This window comes from Sminthopsis crassicaudata, chromosome 6, assembly GCF_048593235.1.
Source record: "Sminthopsis crassicaudata isolate SCR6 chromosome 6, ASM4859323v1, whole genome shotgun sequence".
NCBI classification, from domain to species: Eukaryota; Metazoa; Chordata; class Mammalia; order Dasyuromorphia; family Dasyuridae; genus Sminthopsis; species Sminthopsis crassicaudata.
This window is the reverse complement of record NC_133622.1, coordinates 222,596,011-222,612,578: the sequence shown is the minus strand read 5'-3', so window position 1 is coordinate 222,612,578 and position 16,568 is coordinate 222,596,011. Positions and strand designations below refer to the sequence as shown.

At 39.5% G+C, this 16,568-nt stretch overlaps 1 protein-coding gene across 7 annotated transcripts in view; it reads right to left on the bottom strand.

Annotated features, from left to right (window-relative positions):
- Positions 1–16,568, bottom strand: part of KIAA1549L (KIAA1549 like) — a 274,216-nt gene that overhangs the window by 187,280 nt on the left and 70,368 nt on the right. The gene's annotated exons all lie outside the window — the stretch shown is intronic.

The window sequence follows — 16,568 nt, the reverse complement described above, 5'->3', positions numbered from 1 at the left end:
TTTCATACAGTAAGAACTAATAACTTTAGCCTATTCCAAGGCCCCTTCTCTCCATCCCAGCTTCACAGGAGAAGAAACCAAGGCTCAATGAACCTAAATGACTTTTTCATCATGTCATGTCTAAGAAATATTAGAGGCAAGAAATAAACTCAGATCTCTGTGAACTCCACATCCATGCCTGGAGTCCACTATCCCATGGTGTTTCCTTATTATACTTCAGTTATACTAAAGACAAAGATGACTCACATCCTTCCATGTAAAAGGTCATATACGTGAGAAGTGCTCTGCTTTTCAATTTTAAAATGTAAAAATACAGAGTTATAATAAGCTGCCCAACGACAAGACCTGGCAGTTGATTAAAGACATACTTAACTATACTCCAATCAACATTACAATCAACTTGACCTCTATTGGTCAAATATATAAAGCTTTTCAGAAGCAAAGGCTTTGGAGTCAGCAGCTTGGAGCTTCAATGGCCTTTAGAAGCTGTTGAGTCCAACCTCCTCATTTTACAGATTTCAGTTGAAGTTCCAGCTTTAAACCTTTCTGTGTGAATACAGGGAAATCACTTTATTTCTAAGTCTGTTTCCTCAAGTGTAATTTTTTTAAATTCCCCTCTTTATGGACCTGTGATTTCACTGACACAGATTTCCTCACTTCTAATTTTTAGAAAGTTTCTTGTGGACCTGAGAGTTCAATTAACTGTCCTAAGGCCTTCCAGCAAGGATGAATCAGAGGCAGACTCAAATCTAGGTCTTACTTACTATGCCATGAAATTGCCTAACTATAAATGATTATAATATTTGCATTATTTACCCTACAGAGCAAATGGAAAGACATGTAAATTCAGTTATTATCATTACTGATAATTATAACATACCTTGCTACATGAGTCGACTGTTAGAATCTGCACTTTCTTTTTCTCCCAGCAGTAATGATTAATTATTTATTATTGCCTGAGCTAGGACTGATTGCTCTTCAGAAAGGAGGTTCTAAGTCAATCTAAAAAAAAAATCTAAATCCCAAAGCAATAAGAAATGCAGTTTTCCTGTGTGCCCATAATTCCATTTTCCTTAGTGACAGCTAATAATAATTATCATTCACTTCAGATAGCACCATAGTGCCTTAAGACTTACAAAGTGCTTGCCTACCCATCTCTGCCTACATTATTCTTTTTGTGAAAAAGGAAAAAAAAGGCAAGGGTTTAAGAAGGATTTATCTTTTAATTGATTTATTTGCAGAATGATATAGGTGAAAATTGTGGGGTTTTTTTTTATTAAGCTGATTATTTCGATTATCCCTCCAGATATGTGACGTTCCTATAATTCATAACACACTTTGCTGTCCAGGGCAGCAGGACCAGTATGCAGTGGGGTGCTGAAGGAGGAAAGAGATAATAAAGGAAGAAGGGTAGTAAAATCAACAGAGTGCTAGACTTGGAATAAGAAACATCTGGATTCAAATCCTGGAGAAGACAAGACTAAGGGGAAGGTAAGTCTAATGACAAATCTGAGCCAGTCTCTTCACCACTTTGGGTTTCAGTTTCCCCATTTGTAAAAATAGAGAGTTCAACTGTGATTTCCATCTTTAAATCTATGATTCTCTCTGTGTAAACTCTTTCTCCAAGTGGAACAAGGGAAGAAACTGATGGATGCTCAGTAATGAAAGCTATAAATCCTAAGCATCCTCCATGTTCCTCAGGTCATTGATCTGGGAAATCCTTTCTCCCTTACCAGTGAGAAAAAAAATACATTCTGCAACTTTCAAGATGAATTCTCAGCAACCAAGTATTAGGAAGATAATGAACTGTTAATGGAGAATGGGAAGAGCTGTGTTAGATTTCTGTGTCTGTGAGACCCTGGGCTAGGCAAGGCAGCAATCTGGTTCCCAATCTCTGCACTAATATTTGAGATAATCTCTAAAATCCCTCCCAGTGCAAAATTCTATGACTCTAATTAGAGTAAGGCACTGCTCAAGAAAGGGGAAGTTTTAAATTAAATGAAAACTCCAAGTGGCTCAATATAATTGGTATGATGAAAAAGCTCTAAATTTGGAGTCAGGAAACTGAGTTCTAATCCTGCTTCTGATATCACTATGTGGCCTTGAAATCACTGAACTCCAGAGGATTTAGCTCTTCTATCTTCAAAATGAGGAGGGATAGACCAAATGATTTCCAAAGTCCCTTCCATCTATAAATACTATAATTCTATGGTCTGTAAAGAAAAAGCTGCTAGGCGGTACCATAGTGCACAGAGTTCTGGTCCTGGACTCATCTTCCTATGTTCAAATCCAGCCTCAGACACTTAATAACTGTGTGACCCTAGGCAAGTCTCTTCACCCCATTTGCCTCAGTTTCCTCAACTGGAAAAGGAAATGACAAGTTAGTCCAGTATCTTTGCCAAGAAAACCCCAAATAAGACATGATTGAAAATGATGGAACAATAAAAAATGATCTATAATGTCACTTTCAACTCTAACCATTCTATGTTGCATGAATCCATGAAGGTGATTTTGTAAGAGAAGGAGATATAAATCCCAATCTGTATTTTAGAACAACCAGCTTCCTAAGGGGGGGATATCTCTCTCTCTCTCTCTCTCTCTCTCTCTCTCTCTCTCTCTCTCTCTCTCTGTATATATATATATATATATATATATATATATATATATATATATATATATATATATATATATATATATATATATATATATATATATATATATATATATATCAAACACATTTTAAAATGACCATTTCCTCTATTACTTTCTTCAGTCACTAAAACAATAAATTAAGTCACATTTTGTATCATTTGCTGATTTCAGAGGTCTAAATGCACACATTCCATTTACAATCTGCTTATACTCAACAGAACAGAAGGAAGATTCAAGGAACTTTCTTTCCAGAGGATACAGTTTAAGAATCTCCTTCTGAGCCAAAGTTCAAATATCAGGGTCTGGCAGAAGCCCACCAAGCCCCAAACTTCTGAAACTACTGTTAACGTGGCCCTCTGCTGCAGAAATAATGTTGTCACCAGCACCCAAATCACTGGCTATGAATGTGGTTCATTAAAAAAACCCAATCTCACAGCAGCTGGTAACTGCAATCATAACAAGAGAGATTAAGGCTATAAAAAGCAACCCAAGTAATAAATGGGTTGCTTAAAAACCCAATAGCCCTCTTGTCCTGACACTCCTACAATCCAGCTGTCCCTTTTGGACACTGCGGCTTTCCCAAATTGCCATGACTTTGCTTTCCTTGTTTCTGACCCAGCCCAATCTAGAACTGGAGCAAAACATCAATGAGTTCCCTTTGACATCAGGCCCAGAGACATCGGAGGATCGAAGGAGATTATGATATCAAAGGTGGGAAGCCGATTGCATGCACCTGAACAAAAACTCTCTTTCCTTACAAGTATTATATTTGTAAAAGCCCTTAGCACAGCACTGATTGGCAATAGTAGGTGCTTTATAAATGCTTATTCCCTCCCTGCCCCCATCTTGGATTTCAGAACCTGTGTCCTTAGTTACCTATGGTAACACCTGGATTACAGCAATGTGGATAGTAGTCACTTCACATAAAAAGATTATTCATGAAAATCCTCAATGACTAAGCCAGAGACAATCTGCCTTCTTAAGAGACTAGCATATACTGTCTGTACTTCTCAATTTGTTTGCTTGTTTTGGGCTTATGTTCAAAACCATTTTTTTAAAATGAGTATCCAAAAGTCTCTCCCTTGATCTAGCTTTCCTTCCACTGATATCAACTTGTCTCCAATTTATAGCTTCAGAATGTTGCTTGCGGGATTAAGGATTGAATAATTAGCAATAACCAGTGTGGGTCAGAAGTGTGATTTGACCCTAAATTTTCTTGAATCCAAGGATCATGAGATCATAAAGTTAAAGCTAGGAGGGGCCTTAGAGGCCATTTAGTCTAACTACCATTTTATAACTGAGATAACGGAGGCTGAGACAGGCCAAATGACTTGCCCAATGTCATATAGCTAATCAGTGTTTGCTGCAGAATTTGAACTCAGCTTTCTACAGCAAGCCCATTGTTCTATGTCCTAGCTGTGCTGGCTCTCTATCTTCTACAGTCTGCCTCTTCTTCTGAATAATAATTGGTATTCCTCAAACAATGCTATTCATTAGCCCATCAATAAATATACATTAATCCCTGTAATAATCTGAAAGACCTCTGTTTGGAGGGCGTTCTCTGAGTCTCTTCCCTTCCTTTCTTTTCCCTTGCTTCTTCTCCTTTTCCCTCTTTTCTTCTTATTTGAGATTAAATCTCCTTATCTCACACAGGCTGGCCATTCCCAGGTCTACTCCTATTGCTGATCAGCATGGCAGTATTGACCTGCTAAGGTTCCACCCTTCCTTAAGCGGTCTTCTGGCTCCTTTGACCAAGGGGATCACTGTATTGGTGTTAGGTCCACTACTGATATCTAATCAGCTTTTGTTGTTGAGTCATTTCAGTCACATCCAACACTTCATGATACCATTTAGGGTTTTCTTGGCAAAGACACCAGATTGCCATTTTGCAGATGAGGAAACTGAGTCAGAGTTACGTATCTGAGACTGGATTTGAACTCATACCATCCCATGTTCTGTATACTATGGCACCTCCCAGTAACCCCTAATCAGCTTTAGCCCTACTAGAACTAGGACTCCTGAATCAAGTAATCCTCCAGCACCAATCTAAGCCAGCGACAAGGATTTCAGGTGCACACCCTCACACCTGGGTCTCTGAGTCATTTGGGGCAGACAGTTTCTGCTCCAGACACTTTGTGCAGCTGGGATCAATCCCTCCTGCTTATTTGCTCATGATATCAAAGGTGGGGAGGCAATTGCCTGCACCTGAACAAGAACTTCCTTACCAAGTCCTGCCTCAGGAGTTGCCCTCCTCTAATGGTGACTGGCTCAGGTGTCCAGTCTCTAGGCTGTGTCTTTCTACACACGTTGTGCTCAGCTTACTGGAAAGAAAACAGAGACTGTGTTTTGAGAACTGGGTCCTTGCTGCCCAGTCCTAAGACATATATAAAGTGCTCTAAGACAATTACAGGGGCAACTCGGTGCCCAGCCTGAAGTCAAGAATATTCATCTTCTGAATTCAAATCTGGTCTCAGACACTAACTATGTGACCTGGGAAAGTCACCTCACCTTGTTGCCTCAGTTTCCTCACCTGTAAAATAAGGAAATAGAGTGGAAATGACAAATCATTCCAGTATCTTTGCCAAGAAAATCCCAAACGGAGTCACAAAGAAAAACTAAAAATGACTTTTAAATGGCCAACCACACAAAAGTGTGTAAACGGAATGTGATATTACTGCACCATATGGAAGGATGAAAAGGAAAGGAAGATTTTTCTGAACTGATTTGAAATAAGGCCTTAGAACTATAAAAGACAAGAACTGATTGATACAATTACTAACTATAATTCCAGAGGCCTGAGGATGAACCGTGCTAATACTTCCTGAGAAAGAAGTAATAGATTTAATGTTTTTCATGAGACATATTTTTGGATATTATTCATGTAATGTTTGTCTTATTTTACATATTGGTTACAGCAGCTTTGCTTTGCTTTCTTTCAGTGGGAAAGGAAGGAAGGATAAAGAGAAAATCAATGCTCATTCATTGAAAAACAAAATTAATGTTTAAAAAAAACTCCACTGTCATCATGCCTCAAAGTTGAAATGATAAAAATGGTGATTCTGAGGATTAGAAAGTTAAATCCAGTTGGGGAAATCAAGCCTTAAGTGAAAATGAGCCTTAAAAAACAGCTAAGATTTCTAAAAAACAAAATAGAAATTAAGAGGAAAGGAGTCCAAGGAGAAGGTACAGCATGGGCAAAGATAGGGAGGTAGGAAAATTTAAAGAATGGCAAGTAATCTAATTTATTAGTGTGAGATAGTGAAAGGAAAGTCTGTTGATCCAGGTGGTGCTATAGTGCAGACAGGCTAAGGAGCTGATTTTATTCTAAGGGTGGTGGGAGAGCAGTGAATAATTTTTAAGCCTGGTTGTAACAGAATTCACACATTTGCCCCAAGGGATGTTATTCATAATCACTCTCCTCATTCACAGATCTCACCTCTAGCTAGATGGCAAACTAAGTTTCTGCAGATGATGTCAGGAACTGCTATTGCTGCTGGGAACCCCTTCTGCCCCCTTAAAAATCTCTGGGATGAAATATCTTCTTCCTAAAATGTATCCTGGAAATTTTGACCCACACATCCCCCTCTCCCACTCTGCTTCTATGAAACTTCTGTTGGAGTTGCAAGAAGATGTCTAGCAGAATTTTTTAGATTGCTAAGAGAAGACCAGGCGACTAATGGCTACTGTGGAATTAACAGGCAGCTCTCTTTCCTCTGTGGCTTTTACCACAACCATCTGTGCATTCAGAAAACAAGGGAATCTATAATTAGCACCGCAAACTGCCACGTTTCTGAATGACTTTTTTGGCTGCTCCAAAATAATGAAAAACTGGAGTATACATGAGGTTATTGAAATCAGAGTGTTTGGGGATATTTTTTTTTCTGATGCTAATTCTCAGAGAATCGAACTTGGCTGAAAGAAGGGAGTCCAAATAACAGTCCAAAGAACATGGTCAGTTTTGCAGATATAGAGGAACTTCTGTGTAGCCATGTGACTACAATGCTTAAAATTGAGAAAGACCCTCAGTCACTGGAAGGAAATGAACAGACTACATTTCCCAGAAATCTGTGCATGGATTTTGTAGCATTGAAACATCACCTGGGTGAACTTTGATTGAATAGGTGTGCTCTCAGGATGGGAATTTAAAATTCCTGAAGACTTTTAAGGCATTTAACAAGAAGGATAGGGCAATATAACATTCATTCCTCAATATGGCAGGATCTCAAGGACCATCATTGACCATGGCCAGAGTCTAAAATATACTCTTCAATCTATCAGTGTCCTTCCTAAATATTTCAGATGTGGGATGATGACAAGTTCAAAATACAAAAAGACTCCCAGTTCTTCCCAATCTTGGCACCAGGGTCCACTTTTATAGCTGCATCTCTGAGACAAGATAATGAAGGTCAGAGCCAATGGATATGGTCATATTGGACATTTGGAGAGCTGAACTGCATTCACCTCAGGCAGAGTTGGCATTGTGATGTCAATGATCTCTTCACTGATCTCAACTATATGATTTATATGTTCCAATACTATTTCACCCATCACAAGTTTAAGAGCACCTGATGATTTGAGAATGAAAAGGTGGTGAATAAATCAGGCATATGATCTTACCAACATGATAAAGTCCAATGGTGTCTTTACCACCATGAAAAGCCCAAGGTCCACTTGAAGGGTAGAACTAAGAGCTGAATAATACTTTTACTATCATGGAAAAAGTCAAGGTTCATCTGAAGAGTAGAATTATCTCTGCCCATTCTGCTAAAGCTTCATATTCAGGATAGGAGTGAATTCCTTTAAGATTGTCAATAATGCTTCCTGTACTACCAACTGCTTGGGCTCCCCAGTAAAGGTCATTCACAACAATTTTGATATTGATATGTTTGATATTAATATCATCACCACAGTCCTTGCTGTTACTGCTATCCAAAAGATGGTAGATGGCTCCTCTGGCAAGCTGCAGCATGATGGGTATGGCACGCCCCAAAACATTCTCCCTCCTTCCCCTGATGCTGCTAAAGCTGTGGGCAATGTCATACCTGGGCTGATGGGAAGTTCACAAGATTTTACCCTCAGTGTAATTGTTGTGGAGCTGACCTGCCACCTGGAGAAAGCTGCCAATTATGGTGATAAAGGAGTGAACCACGCATTAGAGGGACCCTTGAGGTACTTCTCAGGCTTCACAAAGGACCAAGTTGTATCCTGTGACTTTTAGCAACAATACTTACTCTCCTACCTTTGATGCTGGTGTTGGTCTTATCCTCAGAGACCGGTTTGTCAAGCTCATTTCCTGGTATGACAATGAGTATGTAGACTTTATGGTCTATATGGCCTTCAAAGAGTAAAGTGAAAAGAAAAAGAGCCCTATCTACTCTTAACCTAGTTCCCTGTACTGGGGATTCCATGTCTCATTCATAGTCCTGGTCTCCAAGGCACTCTTGTGGCATAGAGTCCTGTTTTGTTTACCATCAATAAAGTCTCTATATTCAGTGCAAAGACAAAAAACAATGTACAAAGATTTAGTCCTACTTAATGATGATATTATTTTAGTCATTCTTCTGTCGTGCCTGACTTTTCATGACCCTTTTTTCTTGGCAAAGATATTTAACATTTCCTTCTTTAGCTCATTTTACAAATGAGGAAACTAAGGCAAACTGAGTTAAACAACTTGCCCAGAGTCACACAGCTGTTAAATGTTTGAGGTTAGATTTGAACTCACAAAGATGAGTCTCACCAACTTCATGTCCAGTGTTCTGCACTATGGCATCATCTTCAGAGTTTGAGATCCTTTCTAATATAACCTAAAATTGGATGAGGTGAGGGCGTGGGGGTGTGTTTGGTTGGTTGGTCTTGGACTGTCACATTGCACTGTTGACTCATATTGAGTCCATTAAAACTCCTGGATCTTTTCCAAATGATTGGTATCGAGCCATAGCCACCCCATAATTCTTGTTTGTTGAAATCTTTTTTGGGCATTGACGGTCATCCAAATGTATTAGCTATCCCTTCCAGCTTAATAGCATCAGTTAACTTAATAAGCTTGTCATCTATGCCTCCATTCGGGTGAGTGACAACCATGTTAAACAATTCGGAGCTAGGGACAAATCCCTTGGGAACTCTCTTGGCATTCTTTGAAAGTCTATAGTCCATTTTACCTTTTAGCATTCTTGATCATTTTTCCCATCTGAACACAGCTCTTCCTGATAACAAGTTTAGTTCTTAGGAATGAGGGATGTCTGACCCAGAGGAAAGAAAAGCAGGTGTGATGTGGAGGGGAGGACACAGAGAACAGGAGTATCCGAAGGGTGATATGTGGTAAGAATGATCGAATTTGTCCCGATTGGCACCAGAGGGAAGAATTAGGTGCACTGACTGGAAGCTGAGAAGATTAAAATGTAAAATTGATATATAATTTCCTAGCAATTTTTGAGGTTCAGTTATTTCAATTGTGTTCAACTGAGTGTGATCCCATTTGGGATTTTCTTGGCAAAGTTACTGGAGCAGTTTGTAATTTCCTTCTCCAGCTCATTTTACAGATGAGGAAACTGAGGCAAACTGAGATTAAGTGACTTGCCCAAGGTCACCCAGCTAGTAAGCATCTGAGGTGGAATTTTAACTCACGAGGATGAGTCTTCCTGACTCCAGGTCTGGCACCCTATGTATTATGGTATCACCTGGTTGCCCCTGTTCTACTCAGTATAGCTTTAATTGTTAGGAAATTTTCCCTAAATCTTCCTCTCTACAATTTGTATCTATTTATTTTTCCTACTTCTTTGTAACGAGCTGTCGTCTCCAGAAGCTGCCGGATCACTCTCTGGGAAGAGATCTGCTGTGTCTACTCAAATCTCTCCGACAGATTCTTCTTCCTGTAACGAACCGTTGTCTCCAGGCAGTTGCTGTTAACTCTTGTCCAAAGAAGTGACTTCCCTTCCTGCAGAGAGCCCCGTCAGGCCTGATGTAATTCAGAGAGTCTTCTTCTCTTCCTGGAGTGCTGTCCTCTTTATCCTCCCAGAGAATGGGCGTGGGATAATGCAAGGGCTTCTGGGAAGAACCACTTCAGCCAATGGGCTTGCTCCTTCTATCAAGTCAACCTGAGTTCTCACCTTGTAATTGTCCAGAAAACCTCAGTTCTCACTTAGTAATCCTAACATCTCCCCCTTTCTTTTGATTTAGAACATAGGACAGTCATGACCTTGAAACATAAATCCATCAATATGGGAAGTATTACAGATAATTACATAAATTACATAAGCATATAGTAACATAGTAACATAACGCATGCTAGAAGTATATAACATAATCAAATAATCATAAATTGAAAATTTATAAATGTCCATAAGTCCATTGTCCATTAGTCTCATCTTGTGTGAGGAAGTCCAATGATTCCTGCTGCTTTTTAAAGTTCTTTAACAGTCTTCTTATTATCCATGCTCTTTCAGTGTCAGATGTTTCTTAGATCTTCTCCTTTATTTTGAGGTCTTTCTCTTTTTCTGTCTCTCTCTGGTGGACAAGGCGAATATGACTCGTTGGCACCCATCTGATTCCTTCTCCTGCTGAAGAAATACAAGCAAACCCTCTCTCCCAGGCAGTTAACCTATCTAATTTCCTTCTATTTACCACTTTCTAAATCTCTTCTCATCATCTGGCAATTACATTGGAGTTGTTTGCACTGGGCACAGCCCTGTTGGTTTAAAAGGCCTGTATTCTCCCCAAGTGTAATCCATTTTTGCAATCTGATTGCCTTTTGACTGACTTATCAGGTAATCCCTTTCTGCCATGTGATTGCTTTTCTTCTGGTTGATTAAATCAGAGTCCTGGCCTTCTAAAGGCTCTTTGGGTGTAACATCAGCTGCCACCATGCCCCAAGTCTTTTTTGCCTGGGGCCCTGGACCTGGGCCCCTCATCCCATTTCCCAGAATTATTCTACACTCTGATGCCCAATGGAGTCCTCTGTTGCATTTTGGACATGGGGTTTTAGGTCTTCTCTCACTCTGTCTTCTCACTGTATCTCCATATCTACACTGAGCTTTTAGATGTCCAATTTTTCCACATTGAAAACATCGCCGAGTTTCTCTAGAAGGCCCTTGCCAGGAGGGACCCTGTCTTTCCACATTCATCATTGTCCGGGTGTAAAAAGCATTTGTTCCCACTGTAGCACAGCGTCTTATGATCTCCTCTAAAGGAGCATCTTTGTCTAATCCCCATATAATTCTTTTGCAAATCTCATTGGCATTTTCCTTAGCCAGATGTCTGGTCATTATTTCTGTAGCTGAATTTTCTCCAATAGTTCTTTTGACAGCAGTTTGCAAACGTCCCACAAAATCTGCAAAAGGTTCATTGGGACCTTGCTGTATTTTAGTGAAAGCCTCTCCACGATCTTTCTGTCCAGGAAGGACACCCCAAGCTTTTATTGCAGCCTTAGCAATTTGTTCATATATTGTCATGGTATAATTAATCTGTTCCGAATTCTCTCCATACTGACCTTCACCAGCTAAGTGCTCAAAAGTGAATTGTGTGTTAACTCCTATTTCCAAATTGCATCTGACTTGAATTTTACATAATTCATGAAATTCCGCAAGCCATAATAAATTTTCTCCAGGTTCCAGGCATATCCTTGCTATGGATTTCCAATCATTTGGGGTTAGGATTTCATAAGACAAACCATCTAGTAACATTTTGACATAAGCTGATGTAGCCCCATAAAGGGTACAACCTTTTTTCAAATCCTTAATTTTATTCAAATCTAAAGGTGCATATCTTCTCATTTTATGACCTACAGAATCAATATTTTCAATCACAGGATATGCATGTATAAAATCACTTATATCCTGTCCTTCTCTCTTAGCTTTAACCAATGCTTTTTCTAATCTTGTCATAGGCTTAGGCTGCTTCACAGGCAATTCTGTTTGTGTTTCTGCCTCTTCCTCTCCTCCTTCTTGCTCCACCCATGAAGGGTTAATTGAGGGAGGAGATGGGAGGTGCTCCTGTTGCTCAGAATTGTACTTAACTTCATTGTTATCTGATTCATCCTTTTCACCTAGTTTAGTTGACACTTCCCCATTTTGCTCCTTCATCTCTTCCTTTAGAATAACATTGTTTAAAGCCAATTGGATTACATTGTATATATAAATTGTATCTTTGGAAATTGAGTTTGGCCTGGAATTGTAGTGTTCACCTAATTGCTTTCCTACTAATTCCCATTCATCTGGATCCAATTCTTCTTCCAGAGAAAAAGAAGGACATATAACCTTCACAGTTCTTAAAAGTTCAGTAATCTCCTCTAAAATTATAATCAATCCTTGGCTTTTCATAACCTTGATGATGCTCTCTAAACATTTTCCTTGAACAGAAGGTGTTTGCCCCATTTCAGCTATAAGAGATTCCTGGTTTAGTCCTTAACAAGTTCCTTATTTATCTATTAGCACACTCACTTAATCTTTAACAAAGTTTCCTCGTTACTCACGGTTCTGGGTCAGAGAGACTGAGATCTGGATGGGAGGCTTTTCCACTGGAATCAGGACCGTGTCTGTCCCTGTTCGGGTGCCAAATTGCGAAGGTCTGGTCTAGCTCCTCTTGTCAGGATAAGCAAAAGTCCTTGCCCCACGTTGGGCGCCAAATGTAGCGAGCTGTCGTCTCCAGAAGCTGCCGGATCACTCTCTGGGAAGAGATCTGCTGTGTCTACTCAAATCTCTCCGACAGATTCTTCTTCCTGTAACGAACCGTTGTCTCCAGGCAGTTGCTGTTAACTCTTGTCCAAAGAAGTGACTTCCCTTCCTGCAGAGAGCCCCGTCAGGCCTGATGTAATTCAGAGAGTCTTCTTCTCTTCCTGGAGTGCTGTCCTCTTTATCCTCCCAGAGAATGGGCGTGGGATAATGCAAGGGCTTCTGGGAAGAACCACTTCAGCCAATGGGCTTGCTCCTTCTATCAAGTCAACCTGAGTTCTCACCTTGTAATTGTGCAGAAAACCTCAGTTCTCACTTAGTAATCCTAACACTTCTTCTCCTTGGGGTAAGCAAAGCACGCCTTAACTACAACAATGTAACTGGAAAAAACAGTAAGTTTGCATTTATTAAATGCCTACTGTGTGCCAAGCAATGGAGAAACAAAGAAATGGGGGAAGCACTCCCTGCTCTCCAGAAGACACAGTCTAGTGAGCTAATAACAATAAAGATAAAACTCAACATATGCAATTATGACTAAGCCTGTTTTTGAGGAAAGTACATTCTTCTCTTCCATAAAACAGTTCTTCAGATACTTGAAAACAGCTCTTGTGTCTCCCAATCCCCAAATTTTGTCCTTCCCAGATGAAACTACAGTTTCCTCATCTGTAAAATGGGAATAATAACAGCACCTACCTCTCAGAAGTTGTTGTTTGCCTTTTGTTCTCGAAAAGGATTATGACATCTGGGAGATGATACCGGACATGCAAATGAATTGGATTTAGGTGAGGGAGGGTGTGCAAGGTCACATGCCTCATTTTCCCCTCCAGAGCCAAGTGGATCCAGTGGCCACATATAGATCAAAACAAGTGGAGATGCACTCCCCCTCCCCAATTACTGTGAGAAACAAATGAGATAATAATTGTAAGGTGCTTAGCATAGGAGTTGACACATGGTAGGTGCTTAATCAATGCTTGTTCTCACATTTCCTTCCTATGTATCTATTGATATTCATGATATCACTCCCTTTTCAATGTAAGCTCCTGAAGGGTAGAGATTGCATTTGCTTTTTCTTAGTAAATGCTTAATGAATGCTTATGAATTAATTGATTGCTTGATTGTCCTTCATAACCTGACTCCAAATTATCTTTCCATCTGTATTAAACATTATTTCCTGTTGTGAACTTGAACTTCCATCTTCTTGTTCTTTCATCTCCCATCTCCATCCTCATCCTGGAATCTTCTTTCTCTCTTCAATTCTGCCTCTTAGGGTCTCTAGTTTCCTTCAAAGAAAGCTCAGTTATACCACCTCCTACATGAAACCTTTTCTGATGCTCTTGAGCTGCTAATACCTCCCCTCACCAAAATCCCCTTGTATTTACTCTATATATTTGTTCTTTCATCTCTCCCCAGTAGGATGTAAACTCCTTGAGGGATGAAACCATATTGTTTTCATCTTTCTTCCTCTAATACCCCACAGAAGGTATTAACTTGCTGGACTACTTACGCCCCCTCCCCCAAAAAAAAAGCATCTTTGTTTTTGCAAGAACCCTTAGTTGGTTGGTTAAATTTTTCTTGACTTTTCACTGAAGAACTCTAGAGTCAGAGGAGGAAAAGTACAGTCTGATTCATGGTAAATTATTCACAATAATTTCCTCCATAGCAAGAGAATCACTTTTAGATCCTTCATGGACCAAATCAACAACATGGTGTTTTCAAAGTCTATGCTTGTTCAGTTTCTGCACAAGTACCAGGAGATTTCTTGCCTCTTTTTCTGATTCATCTCTAGGATAAGAGTTTTCAAGACTATGATTTAGTGAGATTTTCCATTATGTTTAGGGTATTAGTTGGGGATCATTGGGAAACCCTGAGCTAACACTAAGCTACAAATGTCTCATTACCCCTCATTGTCCTAGGTAGGTTGGCAAATAGTCATTCACTCAAGGCAAATAACCATAGATAAGTACTGAGCAGGAAGGAAAGCAGATTTTTACAAAATCCCAGAATTTCGGGGTTGGAAAAGATTTTCTAATTCAACCTGGTTCTGAAAAAGAACTGTCCTACTACACAAGTGACAAGTGGTCATCCAGCTTCTATCTGAAGATGAGTACATTCCTTTGTCAAGATCTCCACAGAAGGGCTTTCAACTTCCCAAGCACTTATGGTAATCAGATATATGGGGTATAAGTTAGCTTGGATTTCACTCCATGGAAGACACAGATAACACAGATTCACTGTTGCCCTCAACAAAACATTTAAGTCCCATCTTTACCCAGAGTCACTTCTGTGATTGTAGTCTACTCCACTTATGCTATGATACTAAATAATTGTATTGACCCAAAAGGAAAATGAGTTTGTATCTACTGGTGCAACAAGTCCTTTCCCAAACAGATCCACATTGTGCATAAGTCTTATCCTTTTCTATAAATGATATTTAAAGTAATTCAAGATAGTTATCATGTCTCTTCCCCCTCACCCCATTCTTCCTGACAAGTCATTCCTCCCAACAACAACCTTCTCTTTGCCCCATGCAGCAGTCCATGAGATTCTCAATATCCTTTATAGGCAAACTGCTACATTAATCATAACATATGTTGGACTTACGAAGTTGATGATTTGAGCCCAAGGACAATATTTTACATTGATTTTCCCATTGTTTTCTACCCTGGATTATATCTCATGTGGAGGGTTGAATTCCAGTCACCCAAGTTTGGAAGTGATGTTAATAAACTTGAGAATGTCCAGGGAAGGATGTCTAAAATGGAGAAGGACATTCTCACTGCCATAAGCTATGGCTCTCAGCACAGCCCACATGATATTAGCCTTTTAAATTTCCACAGCACACTCTGAGCTACCAGCAGTCCATGAAATTCTCAAACTGCTACTTTAGTCCTTACATATGTTGGATTTATGAAGCTGATTATTTGAACCCAAGAACAAGATTTTACCTTGATTCCTATTAAATTTCTTCCTTTTAAGGATTCAGTCCAATAATCTAGGTTGCCTAAATCTCCCAGAAGTCCTTCCTAACTCCTAGAAGAGTATAATAGTAGTGATAGTTTATAGTTCATATTTTCAGCATTTATTAATGCATGCCTCTGAGTATTTTATGTTTTAAGTATTTCTTTCATAGCAGAGAAAATATACAGCTATGTTCTATCTTATAATTTACTGCTTTGCATAGTAAGTAACTTTCTTTTTTGTTTGTTTTTTCTAATTTATTTAACTTTGAATTCATGGAATAAAACAAGCATTTCTCTAACACAGTACAGTAAGAAAAAAAAAGATGATTGTACATATAGTAAGTATCTATCGAGAAAGAACCTTATTCATCAGTTTTAGAGGGGATCCTGGGCATGAATCTAGTGCAGTTAGATAATTCCTAGATAAAGCCTTAGGATAGCTAGGTGATACAGCAGAAAGAGTGCCAGACCTGAAATCAGGAAAACCTGAGTTCAAATTGAATTTGAGACAGTTCCTGGCTATGTGACTGGGCAAGTCACTTCATCCTGCTTGCTTCTGTTTTCTCCTTTGTAAGATGAGCTGGAGAAGGAAATGGCAAACTACTCCAATATCTTGGCCAAGAAAAGCCCAAATGGGGTCACAAAGAGTCAGACACGAATGAAAAATGACTCACCAACAAGAAAAGCACTGGAGCTGAAGTCACGAAGAGCTCAGTTCAAATCCAGCTTTAGTCACTTACAGCTGTTGTTTGTCCTTCGTCCTTGGAGATGCCCGTGGCATTAGGGATGTCATAACACACAAGTGAATTGAACTTCAGTGAGGGAGGGCTGTGCAAAGTCACCAGTCTCACTTTCCCCTCTGGAGCCATCTGGGTCCAGTGATAAGATGCAGATCAGAATGACTGGAGATGGCTCTGGATGCTGTGGGAGCCCTTGATCTTTAAAATAAGGCCTTTAATAGATCTCATTTGTCTGTTGAGGACCTTAGCTTAAAGAAGCAGAGGTCTTGCACTGTATCCTGGGCCATCTCCCCTTACTAGCAACATCACTGCTCAAGTCGCTTAATCTCTTAATTGGCTCAAACTTCTCATATGTAAAATGGGAACAAAAATAGCACCTATCTCCCAGGGGTTTTGTGAAACTTAAATGAGATATATGTCAAATGTTTTACAAATCTTAAATCACTCTATGAATGCTAATTATTATTATGTCATGCCTAAGTTTTGTGCAAACCAGAGAAAAAGCCTCTGTTTAAAGGTCACTTTTCTTCAGAACTGAACCCAGATCCCAA